We start from the raw sequence: 21,187 nt of genomic DNA, 5'->3' as shown, positions 1-21,187 counted from the left end.
GTAAAAGAATAAACATCAAATATGTCACTTCACATCATACATGGTGAATTATTTCGTTCACTGTTTTCCACTTAAGAGACTCAAGTTAGTTTTCATTAAGATGTTAAAAAATATTTGTAATAGTACAATGTAATCAGGTTGAAATTATTTGGGGGGAGAGAGAGAGAGTGAGAAAGAGAGAGAGGGGGGAGGGAGGGAGAGAGAAAGAAGTCTATAATACTGCCTAAAATGTGTCTGTTTCAGGAAGATTGTTGTCCGTTCTAGAGAATAATTTATTTTCTAGCAACCCCAGAAGGCAGGTCACAGTAGAGGACATTGTCAAAACTTATTTGTAATAATTTGCATGCTATCTTCCTTCGTACAATTTGCCTAGAGATGTCTTTCCCATCTGGAGAGAAGAGAAGCAGCACCATCCACACAGAATACACTTCTCTCAGACAAGGGAAAAGATTCAGTTGCCTCTGCAGCTGATGGGAATCAGTCGATTCCAGCACTGCCAAAAGAGCCGAGGATAATTGAGAGGAATCATTGTTACAAATCACACTGACAGCAGCTAGCATTTTAGAATCAGGGGGAAAAAAAAGAAACTAGTTCAAATGGTGTACAAAGACTGCTTCATAGCAGCATAGGCTGGAGTGGAGGAGTCTAAGGTCACATCCTGCTTCAATCTGGTTGACTCGGTGGGATGAGCAATGGCTATGGCTAAGTGAGATTAAGTAAATGGATGATAATTTCTTATTTATGAAGAAGGACTGCTAAGTCCTCTCTGTTAGTTATAGTAGAAGGTTTATGTAAAATTTAATATTTTGTTCCTTGGGTGTAAAGCCACACATGCATGGATGTCTTCTGTAGTCTCACACAGTAAATGTCTCAGACAGTTAATCAGCATACAGCTTGGACACACTAAAGACCCTGTTGTGAGGAGTCTCTCTACCTAGTCTACTCTCCAATCCTTGGCTTACCTGATGATGACCTTGAACTCTGACCCTCCAGCCTGGGCCTAGAGTGTTGGAATTGCAGGTATCCAGGGCAAGGGCAGTTTAATGAGGTTCCAGTGATCAAACCCAGGTCTTCGTGTAGGCTAGGCTTTACCCACTGAAGTACAGCTCCAGCCATGGAGAGATGCAGTGCTTTGAAAATTACTTTCTCTACTTGGCTTCTATTGTCCTAACATGGAGAAAATGTCATTTCAAGAAGGGCACTTCAGAAAAGTATAAATAGAATTTCTGGAGTGTGCTCAAAAAGCAATCAAGCCTGGGAGTCTACTTAAAAGTTCCCCTGAGATCAGAGTTAAGCTAACAAGATTGTTAGAAAAAAAAGTGAAACATTTAAAATTGAAGGAAATATATTCATCTATGTTAATTTATATGATAAAAACCAAGTTTTGTTAATACAGAACAGGCTAACATTGATTATTTTTTTGCAGTCTAACTTTTGAAATGAAAGAGCAAAAAAAATTCTTTCTCTTAAAAATTCTCCAAGAATTCATTGCAAAGACCATGTGCAATAAATTTATTCATGATGAATTCAAAGTAAAGCGTAATCATTTGTATTTGCTATAAATCTCATCTCCTACTATAACTTTTTAAAAATTGCTTTGACAAGCCAAATATGTTCTTGAATATTTGAGCAGTGTGTTTTAAGATGCAGATTTTCTTGCCATCTTAAGTGACTGTCATGAGAAACAGGTGTAAATAACATCTGTTTCTATAGCAGATTCCAAGACACCTTTGCATCCGGAAGCCTCCACAAGCTCTCCAGGGACAGCAGTGCCTGCCCTGTGGTCCTGCAGCAGCAAGTGACAAAGACAAGGCTCAGCAGCTGTGTTTCTGCAATTATCGATTATATCAACAGAACCATAATGCAAAAATGATCTTAATGATACTCTTCTGCAGATTATCTGTATGTGTTTTCAAGGCAGCTTTACATTTCCTGATTTATAGCCAGCCACAACAGCTTGAAATCTCAGGATGAATGGTACATCTTTGGGGGTTCTGACCCTGTCTTAAGAAGAGCCTGTTATTTCTCATCAGCATGGACCCTACACTGTTTGTCTTACCATGTTACTTTATAATCAGATATTGATCAATTTAGAGGGACCATCCTCACTGTCTTTTAAATGGTGTGACACTGTAGAAGCCCTGCATGGCCCAAGCCATTGTTTGAAGCATGAGTTAGCACCAGTCAAGGACAGATAAAGCAACAGACATCAGGAGTCTCAATAGTCTACATTCTAGACCCTGTGAAGCTATGATCAATTAGGGATTGCAATTGACAGTGGGTTAGACATTCTCTGTCAGCTAACATTGATGTTGGGAGATTCTCTTAAATTATCTAGATGGCCTTAAGGGTAGGAGAAGCAGAAAAGGAAGGAAGAAGGATGCTATGGGGGAACTCAAACCTGAAGAGGCTGGGTTGGTTTCGAGGATGGAAGAGGGTATGTGCCAAGAAAGACCTCTTCAACCAGGAAAAGCATGCATCTCGTTTTCACCATGGGAGATCAGCTTTGGATGACATCTGTATTTAGTCCCAGGGTGATCCAAGTTATCTCTGCTCCACAGACTGAGATGAAAAGGGTCTTGGAAAAGCCACTAAGGTGGAAACTTATCACAGCAGCCACAGGTAAATGATGAACTAATCTGTATCTCTGACTTAAAACTCAGACTCAGTTAACCACAACTCATCCAGTCGCTATTGGTGGGGGAGGGGGCTCACAGAGGCCTGATACCAGCTGGTTGGGAATAAAACATAATGGAGACAAGGCTTGATATCTGTTGTACTTTCCTATGCAAAAATGGACTTGTATATTTCAAAGGCTTTAAGCCAAGTGTGCTTGTGTGTGTGTGTGTGTGTGTGTGTGTGTGTATGTAGTCACTTTATCTACACAGAACAACAAAAACCCTCTGCATAACTTTAAGTGGCGTACTTCCTTATTTAGTTATCCAATTTAGTATCATATTTAGTATCACATTTCTTTCTTTTCAATATGCCTATGTATTTAAATATGTGTTTAATCATATATTTGCTAAGTTGAAATAAATTAAGATTAAGGAATATACTCTGACGTCAGAAGAGCAATACTTCAGATGTAGCTCAGTGACAGAAAGCTTGCCTAATGTAGACTAGGTCCTAAGTTCAACAACCTTTGACAAAACAAGAAGAGGATAATGAACTTGATATATAGTATCTATAAAGTATATGTTCAATTTCATTTTCTAGAATAAAAACTTGGATAGAAACTTGTAATCAAGAAGAAAGAAGGAGAGAGGTTGTGTCTTAGGGCTTGTACTCCTGCATAAAACATCATGACCCAAGAGGCAAGTTGGGGAGGAAAGGGTTTATTCAGCTTACACTTCCACACTGCTGTTCATCACCAAAGGAAGTCAGTACTGGAACTCACACAGGGCAGGAACTTGGAGGCAGGAGCTGATGCAGAGTCCATGGAGGGATGCTGCTTACTGGTTTGTTTCCCCGGCTTGCTCAGCTTGCTCTCTTATAGAACTCAAGACTACCAGCCCAGGGATGGTACTGCCCACAATAGACCCTCCCAATCTTGATCACTAATTAAGAAAATGCCTTACAGCTGGATCTCATGGAGACATTTCCTCAAAGGAGGCTCCTTTCTCTGTGATAACTCCAGCCTGTGTCCAGTTGACATACAAAACCAGCCAGTACAGATAGGGAGGTAAGGAAGGCAGGAAAAAGGGAGGAGGATGGAAAAGACATAGTTATTACTTAACAGGCAATGTGATTAAATATTAGATAATATAATATCTTCATTTACCTCCTAGTGTTCAGACTTCTAGCAGAGTTACTATGACTCAGACAAAATGGGTAGTTGCACGCTATTTTATCAATAGGAAAATGAAAAAAAAATAGGGAATTTTTTTAAATTTAATTTTTGTGGGGTTGTTATTGTTGTTGTTGTTGTTGTTGTTGCTGCTGCTATGGCTGCTGTTGTTTGTGACAGAGTGTCATGCTGTGGCCTAAGCTGCTACAGTCCTAAACATAGGTAGAGAGAATGAAGGTCAGGATGGAAATTAAGCAGAGTTGAGTCACTTGGTGTTGGTAAATGACACTACTGGGGGTAGATATTCCTATCACCCTCACCAAGTCAACATGGTCTGATTAGGAAGCTAGCTAATGTGTGACTCTCAGGAGCTAATAAATACTACCTGTCTCACTCTCTGTTTTGTTGCAATCTGTTTACAATTCCATAATTACACTAGCTTTTCTATTCAAACCAGTTCAAATTAAATTAATGTGATTTTTCAACAGGAAGGTACATTCTAGTTGGAGAATACTGATCCTAAAATTTTAACCTTTTACCACACTGAGGCAGTGAGGAGCTTAGACCTCTGACTCTGGAAGTAGAAGTTTAAAGAATGAGAAGAGGATGTCTTCTGTTACTCCTGTTCAAGAAGGTTAAATAGGAATTGAGTGCCTGTGCCCAACAGGGAAGGGTCTTGGGGTAAAGTTATATATGCTGGTTTAGAACAGAGGCTCTTAACCTGTAGGTCAAGACTCCTTTGGGAGTCATAAATCAGATATTCTGCATATGAGATATTTCCACTATGATTCAGGACAGTAGCAAAATTACAGTTATGGAGCAGTAACAAAATAATTTTATGATGGGGGGAGTCACCACAACACACAAAAAAAAACTGTATTAAAGGGTTGTAGCATTAGGAAGGTTGAGAACCACTAGCTTAGAACTTCAAGTGTTGTAACTTATAAACATGAGTGAGAAATGCATTAGTTGTTGTGAGGTCTGAAATTGAGATGGAATATATGAACTCCAGGCAACACACCTGTGCTTAGAAAGGGAACTTGTCCTTTGTATAGAAGTAACATTTTGGTAGGACTCTAGATTCCTGCATGTTTATAAAAAAAAATGGTTGAGTATTACAAAATAAAATAGAATGTTCCATAAGCAAAAAGCAATTTGATCAAATAAGAATAGGTGAGTCCCAAAGGATAACTACAGAGACGCAGAAATATGGCCAGAGACCAATCAGAGATCAGCTGATCAAAATGGAGCTTTACATGTTTGGGTGCCAAAGGGTAGGATAAAGAAACAAGGCAAAAGCATTTGAGAAGATAATGGGAGTACAATTGATCTCAAGAGCACATGATGCCTTTGATAGAAGGTTCAACATGGATTAAGACTTAGCAAATTTTTAAGAAAGGTGGGAATAAATTTATAAGGCTGAAACCCTAACAGGAAGGAATAAAGACGTAGGTATGTTCGTAAAAGAAAGCTGGAAATTTTAGTAAGAAATATTAGAGCCAACCAAAGATAAAGATCGATTCAAAACTCACAAAAAGACAAAAGATGTATACCATTCTAAGGAGCTACAGTGTGACGGCCGCTTATGTCTTAGGAAAATGCTATGAAGACCTCAATATGCTGGATAGCAATTGAGGCATCCAACTAACCCCACCCATCCTCAGTTCTAATGTATAAGTAAAAACCAACTGAAACCATTACTTGTGAAAGAGCTGGCTATAATGCATTTTCACAGAAAATAAACAAGTAGAGAATATGCTGTCAACATGTCCCCATCTAGAGAAAACATTGGGATGTAATAAAATCAATCAAAATATAAACTACAAGGAAGAGGAGGAGGAGGGTGTGGAGGGGGTGGTGGTGATAATGATGATGATGGAGATACATCTCTCTCCATTGTGATGATATCATGTGATAGATGATGGAATATGACAGATGGCTAGATAGCTAGATAAATAGCTAGATGAGTTATAGATAATAGATAAATAGGTGACATGATAGAGATTAGACAAAAGATAGTGAAAGAATTTAAACTAGAAGAGCTAAATAGATGACAGGCAGATAGATAGTAGATATGTATAGATTATTGATGACAGATGATAGATAGATAGATAGATAGATAGATAGATAGATAGATAGATAGATAGCACTGAGATGGTTTAAGTAAAAAGAAGAGATTTATAGACAATGGATAAGTACAGAATGAAAAAGTTATGGATAATATATATATTAATATATGTGTATATATACAGAGTAGATATTTAGATAGAAGATGGATAGACAGATAGATAGTAGATAAGATAGATAGAAGCTGGGTGGTGGTGGCACACGCCTTTAATCCCAGCACTTGGGAGGCAGAGGCAGGCGGATTTCTGAGTTCGAGGCCAGCCTGGTCTACATACTGAGTTCCAAAACAGCCAGAGCTATACAGAAAAACCCTGTTTCGAAAAAAAAAGATAGATAGATGATAGATAGATAGATAGATAGATAGATAGATAGATAGATAGATAGGTAATAGGTAGGTAGATGATCGCTAGGGAGAGACATGTTCATGATAAATGATAGACATAGATGAGAAAATACAAGGGAGACAGGTAATAAATAGATGATAAGGAGTAGGGAGATAGGTGTATATTAGTTAAATAACATATATACAGATTGATTACAGACAGATGATACCACATAGGGTAGCTAGAAGGGAGTTACATGTGAGTGATAAATACATTTCAAAATAAGATCCATTTTGACTTAATAATATACTAATGAATGTAGTTGTCAAATTCACATTGAATTAAATTAGAGACATCAAAAGCACAGAACTGAGATGAAAATCACTTCATCAATACTTCTTTCCATTATCCATGGACTGAGCCAAAGACAAATAAAAGATGTGTCCTGAGGTCTCCAGGATGACATGAAGAGGGAAGGATGATTTTACCCAGATGAGAGGTTAAGAGACCTTCCATGACAGCACATCTTTAGTCTTTTCATACTAAGGCAGTGAATAGAAAACCAGTGATATACTTAACACAAATGTATCAATTATCTTATTACCATTTGCATTCATCACTTTCACGCTCTATCACAGAACACCCTAGATGCAGGAATTTTTAAATAACAGAAATCTCTGTAATTTGGGCTGCTTGAAGTACAAGACAATTTGCTAAGTTTTTGAGGTGTGTGTATGTGTGTTTTGTGTGTGTGTGAGTGTGTGCATGTGTGTGCATACCTGTGTGTATGTGTATGTGTGTGTGTGTTATCTATATACCTACACAGAACCACAAAATATAATATTAGAGAAGATGGAGCATGTACTCAGTTTAATCCACCCTATGAAGCCTGTGTGAAATGATTACACAAGGATTTCAAAGTAACCATAAAATATATAAAAGTTTTTAATTAATAGAAAGGTTTCGGGGCTGGAGAGATGGCTCAGCGGTTAAGAAACTGACTACTCTTCCAGAGGTCCAGAGATCAATTCCCAGCAACCACATGGTGGCTCACAACCATCTGTAAAGGGATTTGATGCCCTCTTCTAGTGTGTCTGGAAACAGCTACAATGTACTCACATAAACGATATATATATACATATATATATATATATGTATATATACATATATATATAATATTTTTTTTTAAAAGAAGGGTCTCAACTGTGTAAACTCTTGGGACTCTCTCACAGATTTGAAAGGAAAGATGTAACTGCATATTGCATCACAGGAAGGTAAAAGGTAGGACAAGATGGTGCCATTTCAAGGAGTCAAGCTATGAGTTAGACTTCAATGCAGAGAAAAGGGCAGTTAATCAGAGACTCAAGAAGGAGATGATTATGAATGAAGACACAGATCTGAAGCAATCAGGACAGCATCAGAAAGCAAACACCTTAACTTCAGGAGAAATGGAGAGCTGAATCGGAATTCTCCAGAGAGTTCTGAAACTACGGAACAACGTGGTGTCTCAACATGGAGAACAAACACACTGAAGACAAAGGAAAGGAACAGGAAGAGCAGCAGAGTGGCGTTCAAAGCAAACACAGCAATTTCCAAGCACCTGGGAAAAACTGAACAAAAACCACAGGCATGCCAAACATTACCCAACTTCTCTTCAGAAACAGTGGATAACGAAAGGGTAGACTCATCTCTTTCTTTTGTTTTCCTTCACATACTGATGTTTATTGTATATATTAATCATAATGGACAACATTCCGAAACAACCAAGTTAGAGTCTCTTTAATGCTCTGATCATTCAAAAAAAAATCTAATAAGAATTTGCTTCTCAGTGCCTTTTTAAAAAATCGATGTAAACTGGTAAACATCTACAGAAGCTAGTTAAGAGTTATATGGACCTGTCAAATGAAATCAATGGCTACCCCTACTCCCACTGGCCAAAAAAAAAAAAAAAACCAGAAAAATAGAGGATCCTAAAAACAGTTCATAGGCCTGTGAATACATAGAACGTTATTACATATTTGATTTGTGCTTTCTTACCATCTGTGAAATATTGAGAGAAAACTGCCAAAATGAATTATAGAGTCTGTCTGTCTGCATTAGACAGAGGCTAACAGGGGGAATGAGTATGTGGAATTCACTCTGGGAACGTTTTCACATTGTAACAGGAAATATTTTGAAGCAGGGCCAGGGTAAGTTAAGTTTTTGAAACATATTCTCTAACAACACAAAACATCAGGCTGAACTGTTATTAAAATTAAGGGGGCTATAGACGTAGATAATAAAGATACTTGACACAAATGGAAGAAATGAAAACAAAAACAAAAAGGATCATACACACAGTTCAATAAACAAAAGCAAAGAAAAAAGGTTTTTGGGTTTGGGTTTTTTTTTGTTTGTTTGTTTTGCTTTTTTTTGCTACAGTCAACATTAAATTTTAAATCCTTCAATTAAAAGTGGATATTTTTAAACTTGATGAAAAAAATAATCACTTATATTTCAACAATATGAATATGAATATGCCTTAAGGCATAGGGGCTAAGCGCAGGAACTAAAACACAGACCGTGGAAGGATGCTGCTTACTGGCTTGCTCTCCATGGCTTGCTCAGTCTGTTTTCCTATTCAACCAAGAACCACCTGCCCACAGTGAACTAGGCCCTCCCAAATCAATCAGCAATAAAGAAAATGCCTACAGAGATGCCCTCAGGCCAATCTGATGGAGGTAACTCTTTCACTTAGGGTTCCTCTTCTCAAGGGATTCCAGTCTGTGTTAAGTTGACATAAACTAGCCACCAATATTGACCCTTCGTCAAAGAAACACACAAACAGATCCCTATTACACAAGCTTCAAAGACCTGACGCCCTCTTCTGCCCTCAATATTTACTGCATCCTGTGCATACCCAGGCGCGCGCGCGTGCGCGCGCGCACACACACACACACACACACACACACACACACACACACATACACGCCAACATTTTTAAAAGTCTAACTGTAAATTTTAAAGATTTGGAAAATATATCCTATGACAACAATATTACTAAAGAAGTAACTCATGAACTGAAAGATGAATTCCCAGGAACATATAGACATTTGAATACTTTAATTTTAGAACAAAATGGAGTAGTAACTGTTTGTCTGCTAGTAAGGTAACTGGAGGGAATTTGGGTTTCCCATGCCTTTTTCTGACTCTGATCTTCTTTACAGATGAAGTTAAGTTGTTGTCCCTGGACTCTGCCAGTGGCCATTTGCTTTCATTATTATTATTATTATTATTATTATTATTATTATTATTATTATTATTATTATATCTTTGTTTATAATCCAGTAGTTATCTCCCTCCCAGTCTGCCCTCTGACAGTTTAACATCCCATACGTCCAACCCTATGTCCAAGAGGACGTCCACCTCCTCCACCAGACCTCCCCACTCCCTAGGGCCTCCAGTCTCTAGAGGGTTAGGCACATCTTCTCTCACTGGGGCCATACCAGGCAGTCCTCTGCTGTATATGTGATGGGGGCCTGGTGTATGCTGCCTGGTTGGTGGCTCAATGTCTGAGAGATCCCAGGGATCCAAGGATCTGCTGGTCTTCCTATGGGGTCACCCTCCTCCTCAGCCTTACTCCTCACTGTATTTCTCATCCTTCCCTGTTATCCTTTGTCTTTCTGGAGTCAACTCCTGCACATGACATTCTCCAGGTCATTCTATTATCTGACTTCTTATCGTGTTCAGACCAAGGATATCATGGGCAGGAAAATGCCAGATGCAATATCTGGGTCCTCGGCTTCCTCTTCTTTTCCATTAAAATTTATTTAGTGGTTTTTGTGTATGCGTATGCATGGATATGTTTTTATTTGTCAAAGTCAGAGGATTCTATTCTTTCCTTCCACTTTGTGGGGCCTGAGAATTTCTAACTCAACTTTTCAGGGTTGGCAGCAAGCTCTTTGATCCACTGAGCCACATCATGGGCCTGAAGCTCTTTCTCCTATTTCTCCATAGTGAGTTGGATCTATAACCCCTGTCTCCCTCCAGGTAGCCCTGCCTCGCTGTCTCTGGATGCTTTCTTTCTATCCCCAGTGGGTTTCTTATTTTAAATTGACACTGTTGATAGATGACAGAGAGATAGCTTAAGGATTATGACAAATTACATCCCTCTAGGTCATTTTTAATGTATTTACTTATTTGGTTATCTTGCCCAGAGGTAACCTTTCCCACTTTTAAAAACATGAGTCAGCCATTCTGACTTTGACAAGAACCACCATCCATGTCTTCCCAAGTAAGTTCAAAATACCGAACCTATTAAAACAATACCTGCCACTTTTAGCCAGAGGGTTTTACTGGGACTGGTTCTTGTGTGTATAGTTTTGAATACCAGTGTTCAACTGGCCCATCCAGGGCCACACTTGTGAAGCATGCTCATTTATCTGTTTGCTTGTTTATTTACTCTGCTAAAATGTACTTGTATATATTCCTGTTCCTCATATACCTCCTACTAAGTGTTGCAGAGGAATGTATACAGATGAACAAAGAGCTGGGTGCTCCCTAAGGTGTCAAATGCATGCAAGAGCATTGGTAGTGGGGGCTGGAGAATCTGCGAATGGAGTGTTCCTAATACAGTGAGCCACTCAGCTGCGTCCTAATGCACTCAATATTTAAAGACCTGCTACTCAGAATGAATAAGCAAATTGGAATATTGTGATTAAGGTGCAAATTAAACTATCAAAAGCATTAAAATATAGGTTTTGCAGGTAATTGATGAAGCAAGGAAAGTATAAATAAGATGTGGTAATTAGACCGGTCTATGGTAGAACTGAGGGAGCCGCTGATTTATTTTTCCACATCAGAAGTAAATTTGGAAACAAATGTGTTAAGCAGCAATTACTGTTTTTATGATTTGTATATAAAGTCATATATTTAAGACTTGAAGCCTCACCATTTTGAAGCTAGGTGTCTCTGAGGGGCTCCAGACTGGGTTCCGTGAACTCTCTACTTGGAAAAACCTTTTCTGTTTACCCAAGTTGAAGTTACACGATTCTATATATTTTAAGAGTGATCACTTGTATTGTTGATGTAATAAATGTGGATAGGATATTAATTGATGATTTCAGAACACAATTCTGAGAAGGACAAATACCTAACATGATCATGTGCCAGGAACCACAGTGACTCAATCAGCCATTTCCCGACAAAAGGCATAAAAAGTACCCTGGACTTTTAAACCAGTCTCATCCTCATTCAAAGACAAGACTGAAGTCTTCAAATGTTAAGCTACAAATGATGCATTTTCAATGGTTCTTCTGGTTCTGTCTGTCAGTGAAACCATACAATTTAAACTCTCCATCCAAGGTCACACATGGTACACAAATCCTAGAGGAAAGCTACACTCTGGGGGTCTTCTGGTTTGGTTGTTGTCTGGTTGTGGGTTTTGACAGATTCTGTGTCATCACTGCAGTGGAAATTTTGGTGGCTGAACACCTGCTTGTGATCTTGGATCATCTGCTATCTAATGGTCCTGACTGATACCTTTCAGACGTTTGCACCCTGCTTTTACTTCCCCTAACAGTTCTTAAGGTATGCTGTATGCCTACAAGTTAATATGTGTAGCTCATGACAAACTAAGAAATCAATACTTAAAAAACAAGGTAACCCTGGGTTTATGTCTCACCCTTTTTGGTTGCCCTTCCTTGGTATACTGTCTCTGATATCTTAGGTTACTTTTAAAATGGTGTTTAATACTTTAGGGAATGAGACAGGCTACATGAACTTGTTCTTGTGTGTCTAAATTTGACAAGCAGTTTAAAAAAATGTGGCAACTACAAACTTCTGGCTTTATTAGTGATTCGTAGGTAGCCACAGATGACTTAATTCTGCCCTGCATTCTTGTGTGACCACAAACAGAGATGGATTTAAGTGTTGCTAACGAGAGAACTGCAGCAGAAAAAAAATTAACACTGGGCCTTCAATAGCTTCCAGTAATATCAATTAAATAGTAGCATGTAGTGGGGTTAGAAGGTTTTAATATTAAAAATTCAGCCTGTTATTCAAAGCTACAAGGAGAAAAGAGATTTGTGGCAAAAGTAAAGGTAGTAATGATTATCCATTTTCTAGTTATCTGTTAAGTATGCAGTCAAACAAATGAAACACCATATTCTAAAAGTGTTTGTGTTGGTTATATTGCATGATGAATTATGTAATATATAACTAATGGTGACTCAAACATAAGGCATAAATTTTTTACAACCTACTTTTAGAAAACGTTCAACCTCTCCTCTTGCCCACCACCCAGCAGAGGTAGCGGAGGAGAAAAGATATTAGGATATGGGGGAAGCAGACCTGTTCAGCAATAGTTCTTTGGGGGCGAGCTCAATCTTGTTTGTCAGCAGTTCAGTCCCATAACAAACACCAAATATGAATCAGTAGCTGCAGTCCAGTCCTCTCGGCAGGCAGACACCAGGCACTAACCTGCAACTGTAGCTTAATCATGAAGAAACTGAAAGGCTTGCCCACGAGCTTGAGGCCTGTCAACAACCCTGTGTAAGGCAAACCAATGCATGTGTGTCAGTAGTGAAGAATAAAGAGGTAGAGCAAACCAAGCCAGTGCTCTCTCTCCCACTGTCTGTGGGGTCATATTTATGTCTACTTCAGGGAAACATTCTTTGATGCATCTGTTTTAAGCAAGACATCCTTTCACCTGTGTGCCCCCAGCAAACCATCGTTTGACATAACCTACTTTCAAAGAAACTAGAAGTTCCCACTTCACACAACCACCATGACTCTCTTATCAAAATTTCTGTGGGTCAGGAATCTGGGCCCAGTGCAGCTGATTCTATTGTGGGTGGGGTACATGTTACAGGTGTGAAGGTTTGTACAAAACTTAAATATCAACTTGTAACAGAAGAAAGACTGACCTCCATCCAATTCACTCTCAGCCCCTCAGGGGGATACCATTCTTTCAGGGTGGTTGATATCTACAGGTTCTAAGTCTATACCCTGTGGGTATCTCAGCCATGCAGCTAACTTCAGGGTACAAATGCACAGCGCCCCAAGGGAAATAAACAGAGTTCAGCAAGACCAAAATAATGAAGTCTCAGCACGTTGCCTCTATTCTACTTAATAGAAGTAGGACAGCTTGTGTCCTGTGACACAGACACAAGGGATCATATGATGACTGTGAACCCTAGAGGCTCTGCCCATTGAGGTTGGTGCTAATAATCTTCCTATCATAGAAGCACAAATAAAGACTATTTGTCAATGAACTCTGAAATAGTAGAGCAGTTCTCATGAGACAGTGGAGGCAGAATAATAGGGAGACACATAATACCTCTGTGTATAGCAGCTGCTAATGATGGGATAGTCGTACACAAAAGTGTTTATATCACTGATGCATGTCTCCTGTACCCACTCTTCTCATGGCAGTCAGAGAAAGATCACATGGCCCTGAATTACTTTTTATATCAGTCAAGGGTATTGCCTGCCTTGGTAGTCCAATATACTTTTGTTCCTGTAAATCTATCGTCTAGGCCCAAAAGTATGAGTGAGTCAGGACAGGCATTGGGACAAATGGCACTTGAGTGTCTGAATCAGAGATTGATATTGCAAGCATGGGGACAAAGCATTCTTTTTTGGGGGCGGGGGACAAAGCATTCTTAAGGCAGTGACCTAGGTCCTCTGAGATATCACTCTGTAGGTGATTAAAGCTTCAGGACCTCTAGTTTCATGTGTTCAGCATTCATGTGACTGGACATGGGGCAGAGACAGGTAAGAATGAAAAGGAAGGCTTAGGCATTTTCTGTTCTGTGAAAAGACCATTCACAATCTTAGAAGCTTCTGATTCCCTGGGTTTTGAGGGATTGTTGAAGAGAGAGTGAGGTTTAGACATCCTAATGGAAAGAGACACTCCGACAGAAGAGGCAGGAGAATTCTACCTGCTCTAAAGATGCAGGTGTGAGCCAGAGAGCAAGGATGCAGGCATGAGGTTGACAATCACAAGACGCGAGTGTCTTAAAGAGCCACCTGAAGGATGACGTCTCTGCTGGCCCGAGGAGTCAATGCCAGACTTCTAAGCTCCATGTCCTCAAGGTAATGCTTCTAGACTGTTCTTATCTGCTCCTTATAATAAGCTATCGCAGGACGATAATACACTGTTATGAAATAACAGCTAGTAGTTTATCTCAGATTAAAAAGATGCTGTCGTTTATGAGGTTAAATCTAGGGGAATACATTAAAAGGTATAATTTTGAAACTATGAAACATCAGGCAGGCAATACAGAGCTGCCATAAAATAAACAATAAAACATGCTTAACTTTAAATTTTCATGTTTGCATTTATTCATGGAAACTATTACATTTGAAAAAGGTTTTTTTTTTTTAAAACTATGGAGTCACTGCATGATATATATGTAAGTTTATATATGTATGTGTATATATATGTATATGCATATGATATATATGTATATGATGTATATGTGTATGCACAAGTGTATGTGTATGTGTATATGTATATGCATGTACATATGTACATGTATATGCCATATGATGTATATGTATATAATGTATATGTAAATGTATATAATGTGTATATATGTACATGTATGTGTATATGTATATATAAATAAATTTGATATTGAACAACATTTCTTGAAACAATAAAGGCATCCCAATAGCATCATATGAAAAAGGACACATAAAATCAGAGTCAGTATTTATGAAAGGAAAGTGTAAGGCTTGTCACGTTTAGAAGAAATTTAAAGGCAATTTTAAATGTTTATATGTAGTATCAGAGAAGAATCTATTTTCAATAAAAATGTTTATAATGGGCAAATATTTTGAAAATCTGTATTCAGATTTGAAATAGAATATTAACAATGAAAGGTATAACATTGGCTCTAAATCTCTATTATTATGATATTAGGGAGAAATGTGATATCACTCTATTTTCCAAAATAGAGTTTACAGAAATGTTAATGTGTTTCTAAAAGTAAGAGCACTTTGTGTATGTCTTCATCATTCTAATACAGAATTCCACTGTGATGATTTTGTTGGTATTTGCCAAAGAAACAGAATCAGTGACAATTAACAGGACAGACAGACAGACAGACAGGCAATATTAGCTAATAGATTTATGAAGAAGCCCTTGATATCCACAGTCATCAAGCCAGAGAGCCAGAAAGTTAATGACACAACTGGGAGCCTGATATGTGGGAGGCTTGCTGTTTCTGATACAGTCTGGTGGTGGGAAAGATTAGTGGCTGGTTCTGATATGCACACAGTTCCACTTTAAATCTTTTTGTCATCATTCCTGCTAAATGAAAATATGTCTTAAATTCATCTTTAGAGTTTTGTAAATGTTTCCACATTTTTCATCATTAATCTAAAATATTCAATTTTATTCACCTCAGGATGTCCTTCTTGAAAGATGTTAACTATATATGTATATGTATGTATGTATGTATATATATATATATATATATATATATATATATATATATGTGTGTGTGTGTGTGTGTGTGTGTTTTGGTAGATTTGTCCATTAAAAGTAATATGTTGTCTTCAAGAATGCAGGGACTAAGAAGCTCACCCATCTCTCACGAGCCCCGGTTGAGGTCAGTGGATCTTAATACAGAATAAAAAGACACAAATGTGAGGAGAGTAGGAGGGAAGAAAGGTGAGCACAGGTGATGGAGAGGGGAGGGCTGGTGTAGGAGAAGATGAACACTGTTGAGGTTCACAGTAACCAGAAAGTGTGTGAGATTGTAATCAGCATATCCAGTAAACAATATACACATATGAGATTACCAGTGGACAAATATAACAGTTTAGAAAGTAATATGCAACTACGCAGGAAACAGATGATGTAGCCTCAGGTGTTGTAGTCATTAGGATTTAATAATATGAGATAAAAGGCAAAGAAAGAAAGAATACTTACAGGTAGCATTCTGTCAACATTTACAGTATGAAGTTATAGATTATGAATGGCAAACAGGCAAATGTTCAATTTACAAAAGAACACTTTAAGAGACTCCAAAAGTAGATCAAGAAACATATATTCCACACATTCACACTATCCTTCTACACACACAGCTGTGGAAAATATGCCTGGTAGGTTCTTTTGGTTATATAATAATTTTAAGACTCTACTAATATTTCCTTTTATTGGATTGAGCAAGTGGCATGTTTTAAATTTACTGAAGTTCAAATGTTTAAGCTGAAAGATTCTCTAACCACCTGCTCTCTTTGCCCTTTGTGAATTCCTAATTCTTACTTACACATCTCTCCAAGGACAGAAACATGGTATGATCTAAAGTGGTGGCAAAGATGGTGCCATGAGGAAGAATTTGCAGTTTTGTACTTTCATTTGATTTTAGCTTAGAGTTAAGCAATTGTAAGTGGGTGGCGGTCACCCTACTGGATGCAACAGTTATACATGACTCACAGATCTGTCAGTTTCAGCATCTTTGACCACCAGGGTCATCAGAGCTTTGCCTCAGCATCTGGGACTGCAAATGATTGACCACCTTTGCCCTCTTTTGCCTGAATTATGTCCGTGGAATATTCTTCCTGCTCTTACAGGGAACTAAAGCAGCATTCACCTTTTCCACACATGAGTATCTCTATCTTCTTTGACTACTTTCTGAGCTTTAGTTTACAAGTGATCTTGAAAAACTTACTTGTGAGTATGACTCTCAGACTGATCAGGACTCTGGGAATGAATGAAGCCTGTTATACTGAGGTCACCATGACCCTCTTAGTCTTTAATTACTGTGAAGAGAACCTCCTTGTCTCTTTTCTCTTTGTTTTAAGTTAAAAATTCTCTTAAGTTGGGGCTGGTGAGATGGCTTAGCACGTAAGAGCACTGACTGCTCTTCCAAAGGTCCTGAGTTCAAATCCTAGCAACCACATGGTGGCTCACAACCATCTGTAATGAGATCTGATGCCCTCTTCTGGTGTGTCTGAAGACAGCTACAGTGTACTTACATATAACAACAAATAAATAAATCTTTTAAAAAAATTCTCTTAAATTAATTTATGAACCATCATGACAAAGATTATGTCTCCTATGAAGCCCTTATTAAGTTGGTAAGTGTTTTCCTTGTTAGGCTTTCAAGAATTTACAAATGGAAGAAGAAAGCAGAATGTTAGCAAAATCTTTAAAATTAAATGTTTGCCCTTGATGGATCAGTAAATAGAAGATATCAAACTCGCACAGAAATTTTAAACAAAAATGCAAATAATCCAATTGACATGTTAAAGGTGTGTTTGTTTCATTTCAAATAAGAGTATTAATTTTTTCATCAAAATTATATCTTTTGAACAGCATTGTTTTCTGGACAATGAAAGGTTTCACCCATGGAGGTATCTGGAATATATAAAGAGCTAAGCTTTTGAGAGAATAATGAACATTATTCTTCTGCCAATTTTTTTTAAAAAGGGAAAATATAGTATTTGTAGTAAAAACCTAGTGTGAATATTAAATACATGTCTACTCTGGTTGCACCAATGGTGTAGGTACATTGTGTGTTTTCTTATTAAAATGTCTTTTAAAAGTAGTGCAGAGACAGAGACTTCTGGGGAGTGTCACAGGTTAAATATAAGATCAGAGAATATAGTCAGCAAAAAGTTTCGATTATTTTCATCACCAGCTCTAAAATTATTAGGCAATATAACACATCAGAAAATATATCCAAACTATGTTTTCAAATGTGCATAGGCATCTCAAAATTTTGAATTTCACTAACCACCACTTATACTAGTGTTGTGAAGTGAATGTGTTCTCCTGACTTTAACCCTTTTATAACTTAGTAAATCCAGATTTAAGGGGATGTTTTGAGACTATCTGATCATTATAAGTCAACACTTGTGGTCACTTTGAGAATCTACTAGGGAGAAAGTACTTGATTGAGGAATGTTTAGGAAAGAGAATTTTAGAACAAATAGGAATGAACAACCCAGTAGTCACGTCATTATGAGTAAGAATGTAAAACAGATGACTAGAAATAATCACAACTTCAGAGTGATGATCTTTCACACAGTCACTCTAGGACCCACATCATGGACAGGGGATCTGTGTGTCTGTCCACAGTCCCTTTCATGACTTAGAATGTACTTTCAGAGTCTCCAAAAGAATGAACTCTTAAGTTCCTTTTTTTTTTTTCAAATGAAGAAACAGGTCAGATTCATCATTTTTCAAATAATCTCCCTTCCCAAGGATCAACTCAATATGTTCAAAGAAGCTTGCCTGATGCTAGTAGTAGAACTTTACCCAACAGGGCAACATCACAGTCATACGCTGGTGACATTTATTTAATACTTTTTCAAGTGAGAAATTACTCATGAGTATTGTAACAGTGTATGTGGAAAGCTTTGCCCTAAGCTCATTGGAAAAGTATAAATTTTTATTTATAATAACATGAATATATTCACATAACTTTGTGCATGAGCAGAGAAAACCGAAGGCAAGCATCTCTGAATGATGGGGGTCATTTCTGAGAAATGCTTCTATGGGTGTTTGTAGTCTAAAGGTCATGTATACTTTCAGAAGTAGGTAATGTATGCTGCTACCATCTACATGATGATTCTGTGTGTGTGTGTGCATGTGTGTGTGTGTGTGTGTGTGTGGTGTGTGTGTGTGCGTGTGTGTGTGTGTGTGTGTGTGTGTGTGATCAGACTGTCCTGCATATGCACATAGCACATAACATATGCTATACTCTCTTGTTTCTAGGCTTTAATGACCACAGGAGCCCCAACAAGCTTAAGAAAAAGGAGATGCTGTAAACATGAATTGCTCTGTAGCAAAGTTTTAAGTAGGCAGAAGTGCATGTGCCACTCACAACAAACTCATAGAGTTACTAAATAGGACTCACCGTAGCCAAGTGTGAGAGAGACTTAACTGTCTTCTGACAGATAGATGGACAAGGAAGCTAACATATGTATATACAGTGTGTATGCTGTGTTTGTGTGTGTGTGTATATGTGTGTGTGTTGGGTAGATATTAAACCAAGGTAAATGAATACAGAGATTGTTTCATGTATATACAGTGTGTGTGTGTGTGTGTATGTGTGTGCATGTGTGTGTGTTTGCTAGACATTAAACCAAGGTGAATGGATACAGTGACTGTTGTATTTGTGCACAGCGCGTATGTGTGTATGTGTGTATGTGTGTGTTTGCTAGACATTAAAGAAAGATGAGTAGATTCAGAGACTGTTGCATATATACACTGTGTGTGTGTGTGTGTGTGTGTGTGTGTGTGTGTGTGTGTGTGTGTGTTTAAAATTTTAACTTGAAACATGCTATCAGTAAGCTGCCTGGACTAGCATCAAACTGGATACTCTGGCCTTAGCTATCTTAGCTGATATTTCAGACATACATCGCTCTTCGAGATTCATTCAGCTGTGTAAAAAAAATGAACTGATTTAACTTTCAGCACAGCCGATAGGGTCAGGGGTATGATGCTAAATGAGATGAGCCAAGCACAGAATGAAAAAATATTGTGTTTTCATTAGCAGGGCAAGTAAAATGGTATGGTCTAAGAAGTGGGGGAATCACTTGTGGTCAATAGAGACCAGAAACAGGGTATAAAGGAGGCATGGAGAGTGAGGAGTCCCTGGAAACAGGGGCAGTGGGACACAAGGTAATATATCATTAAAATTCTATATTCATTTATTGCTTTTAGGATTTACATCTGAAAATTCCCTGAAACTATAACATGTTTTTGTTCTTGTACTAAGTAGTATTTTAAGTACTACACTGAATTTTGCTTCTATAAGGAAATTGTGTTAACCCGTACAATCATATACTATCAAATGATAAATGGCAAAGAGAAGTATATAGATTATTATACCACTAAATAAACTTATCATAAATAAAAGACTGACACATAAACAATTATCATATAAAATACTAGCTAGAAAATTAAAACCTTTCTCAGCTACTTCTAATCACGTTAACTATAATCTTGCTCTCTAGGAGTACATCATAATATAGCCCTGCATTTAAATGTGTGTGAGATGACTTTCTTTCATGCAGAGTCTTTATAATGTTTTATTTTTATCAGAATATTTCTGAGCTTTATCTGAGCAATGGCAATTATTTTTCACTTATTTTCAATTGTAGAACACCAAGAAATTCTCCAGTTCTGCCTAACAGATAGAGATAAATCTCTATTTCCTCCCGTTCTTTTATGCAATGTTACAGCTAATTAAATTTAATGAAAATGAATCAACTATGAAGGAAGAGCAACATTAAAGTAACCTTTTTAATTCAAGACAAGTTCTTGTAGAGAATGTTAAGAATGTACAGACGTGGCATCTGTCAATAATAAATCTGATGGCCTATGGCTTAGGTAGGAAATAGGAGGTGAGACATCTGGGAGGAGAAAGAATTCAGGATAGAGCCAGGCAGAGGATGGAGGGGCTGGGAGTTGGGGTGGGACGAGATGTGAGGAAAGGAACGCAATGAACCTGAACCCAGGTTACTAGGCACGTGGCAGAATGTAGGTCAAAATAAGTGGGTTATCCTCAGTGATGATTCTAGTCAGAAAAGGATCTAGCCATATGGACCAGGTATATGTGAATGCATTGTGAGTCTAAGTCTTATTTCTGGAAGCATGGGGCAGGGAGGAAGAACAAAGAAATAACATCTACAACTTCTGAATTTGTGCCCTCATCCTCCCTACCAGCATTTCATTGTGTCATCAAAGTGTAATTCAGGAAATTATTGACCATGAGATGCCACAGATGTCTGCCAACAGGGGTTGTAGCTGTAGCTCAATGTCCTTTTCTAGCTCTTGTGTCACTGCTGACTCCAGTTCCTTTGTAGTCTAAATACACCTTCTCTCTGAATAAAGTTTAGAGTAAGAGAGCCTTGAGGCAAGCTGAGAACCCCTGCTCAGTTCTGTTATGCAGGAATGTCTGTTTGACCCCATCAGCTACTCACAGCATGTGGAGGAATCTCG

This window comes from Mastomys coucha, unplaced genomic scaffold (genome assembly GCF_008632895.1).
Source record: "Mastomys coucha isolate ucsf_1 unplaced genomic scaffold, UCSF_Mcou_1 pScaffold3, whole genome shotgun sequence".
NCBI classification, from domain to species: Eukaryota; Metazoa; Chordata; class Mammalia; order Rodentia; family Muridae; genus Mastomys; species Mastomys coucha.
This window is presented reverse-complemented; position numbering follows the sequence as displayed.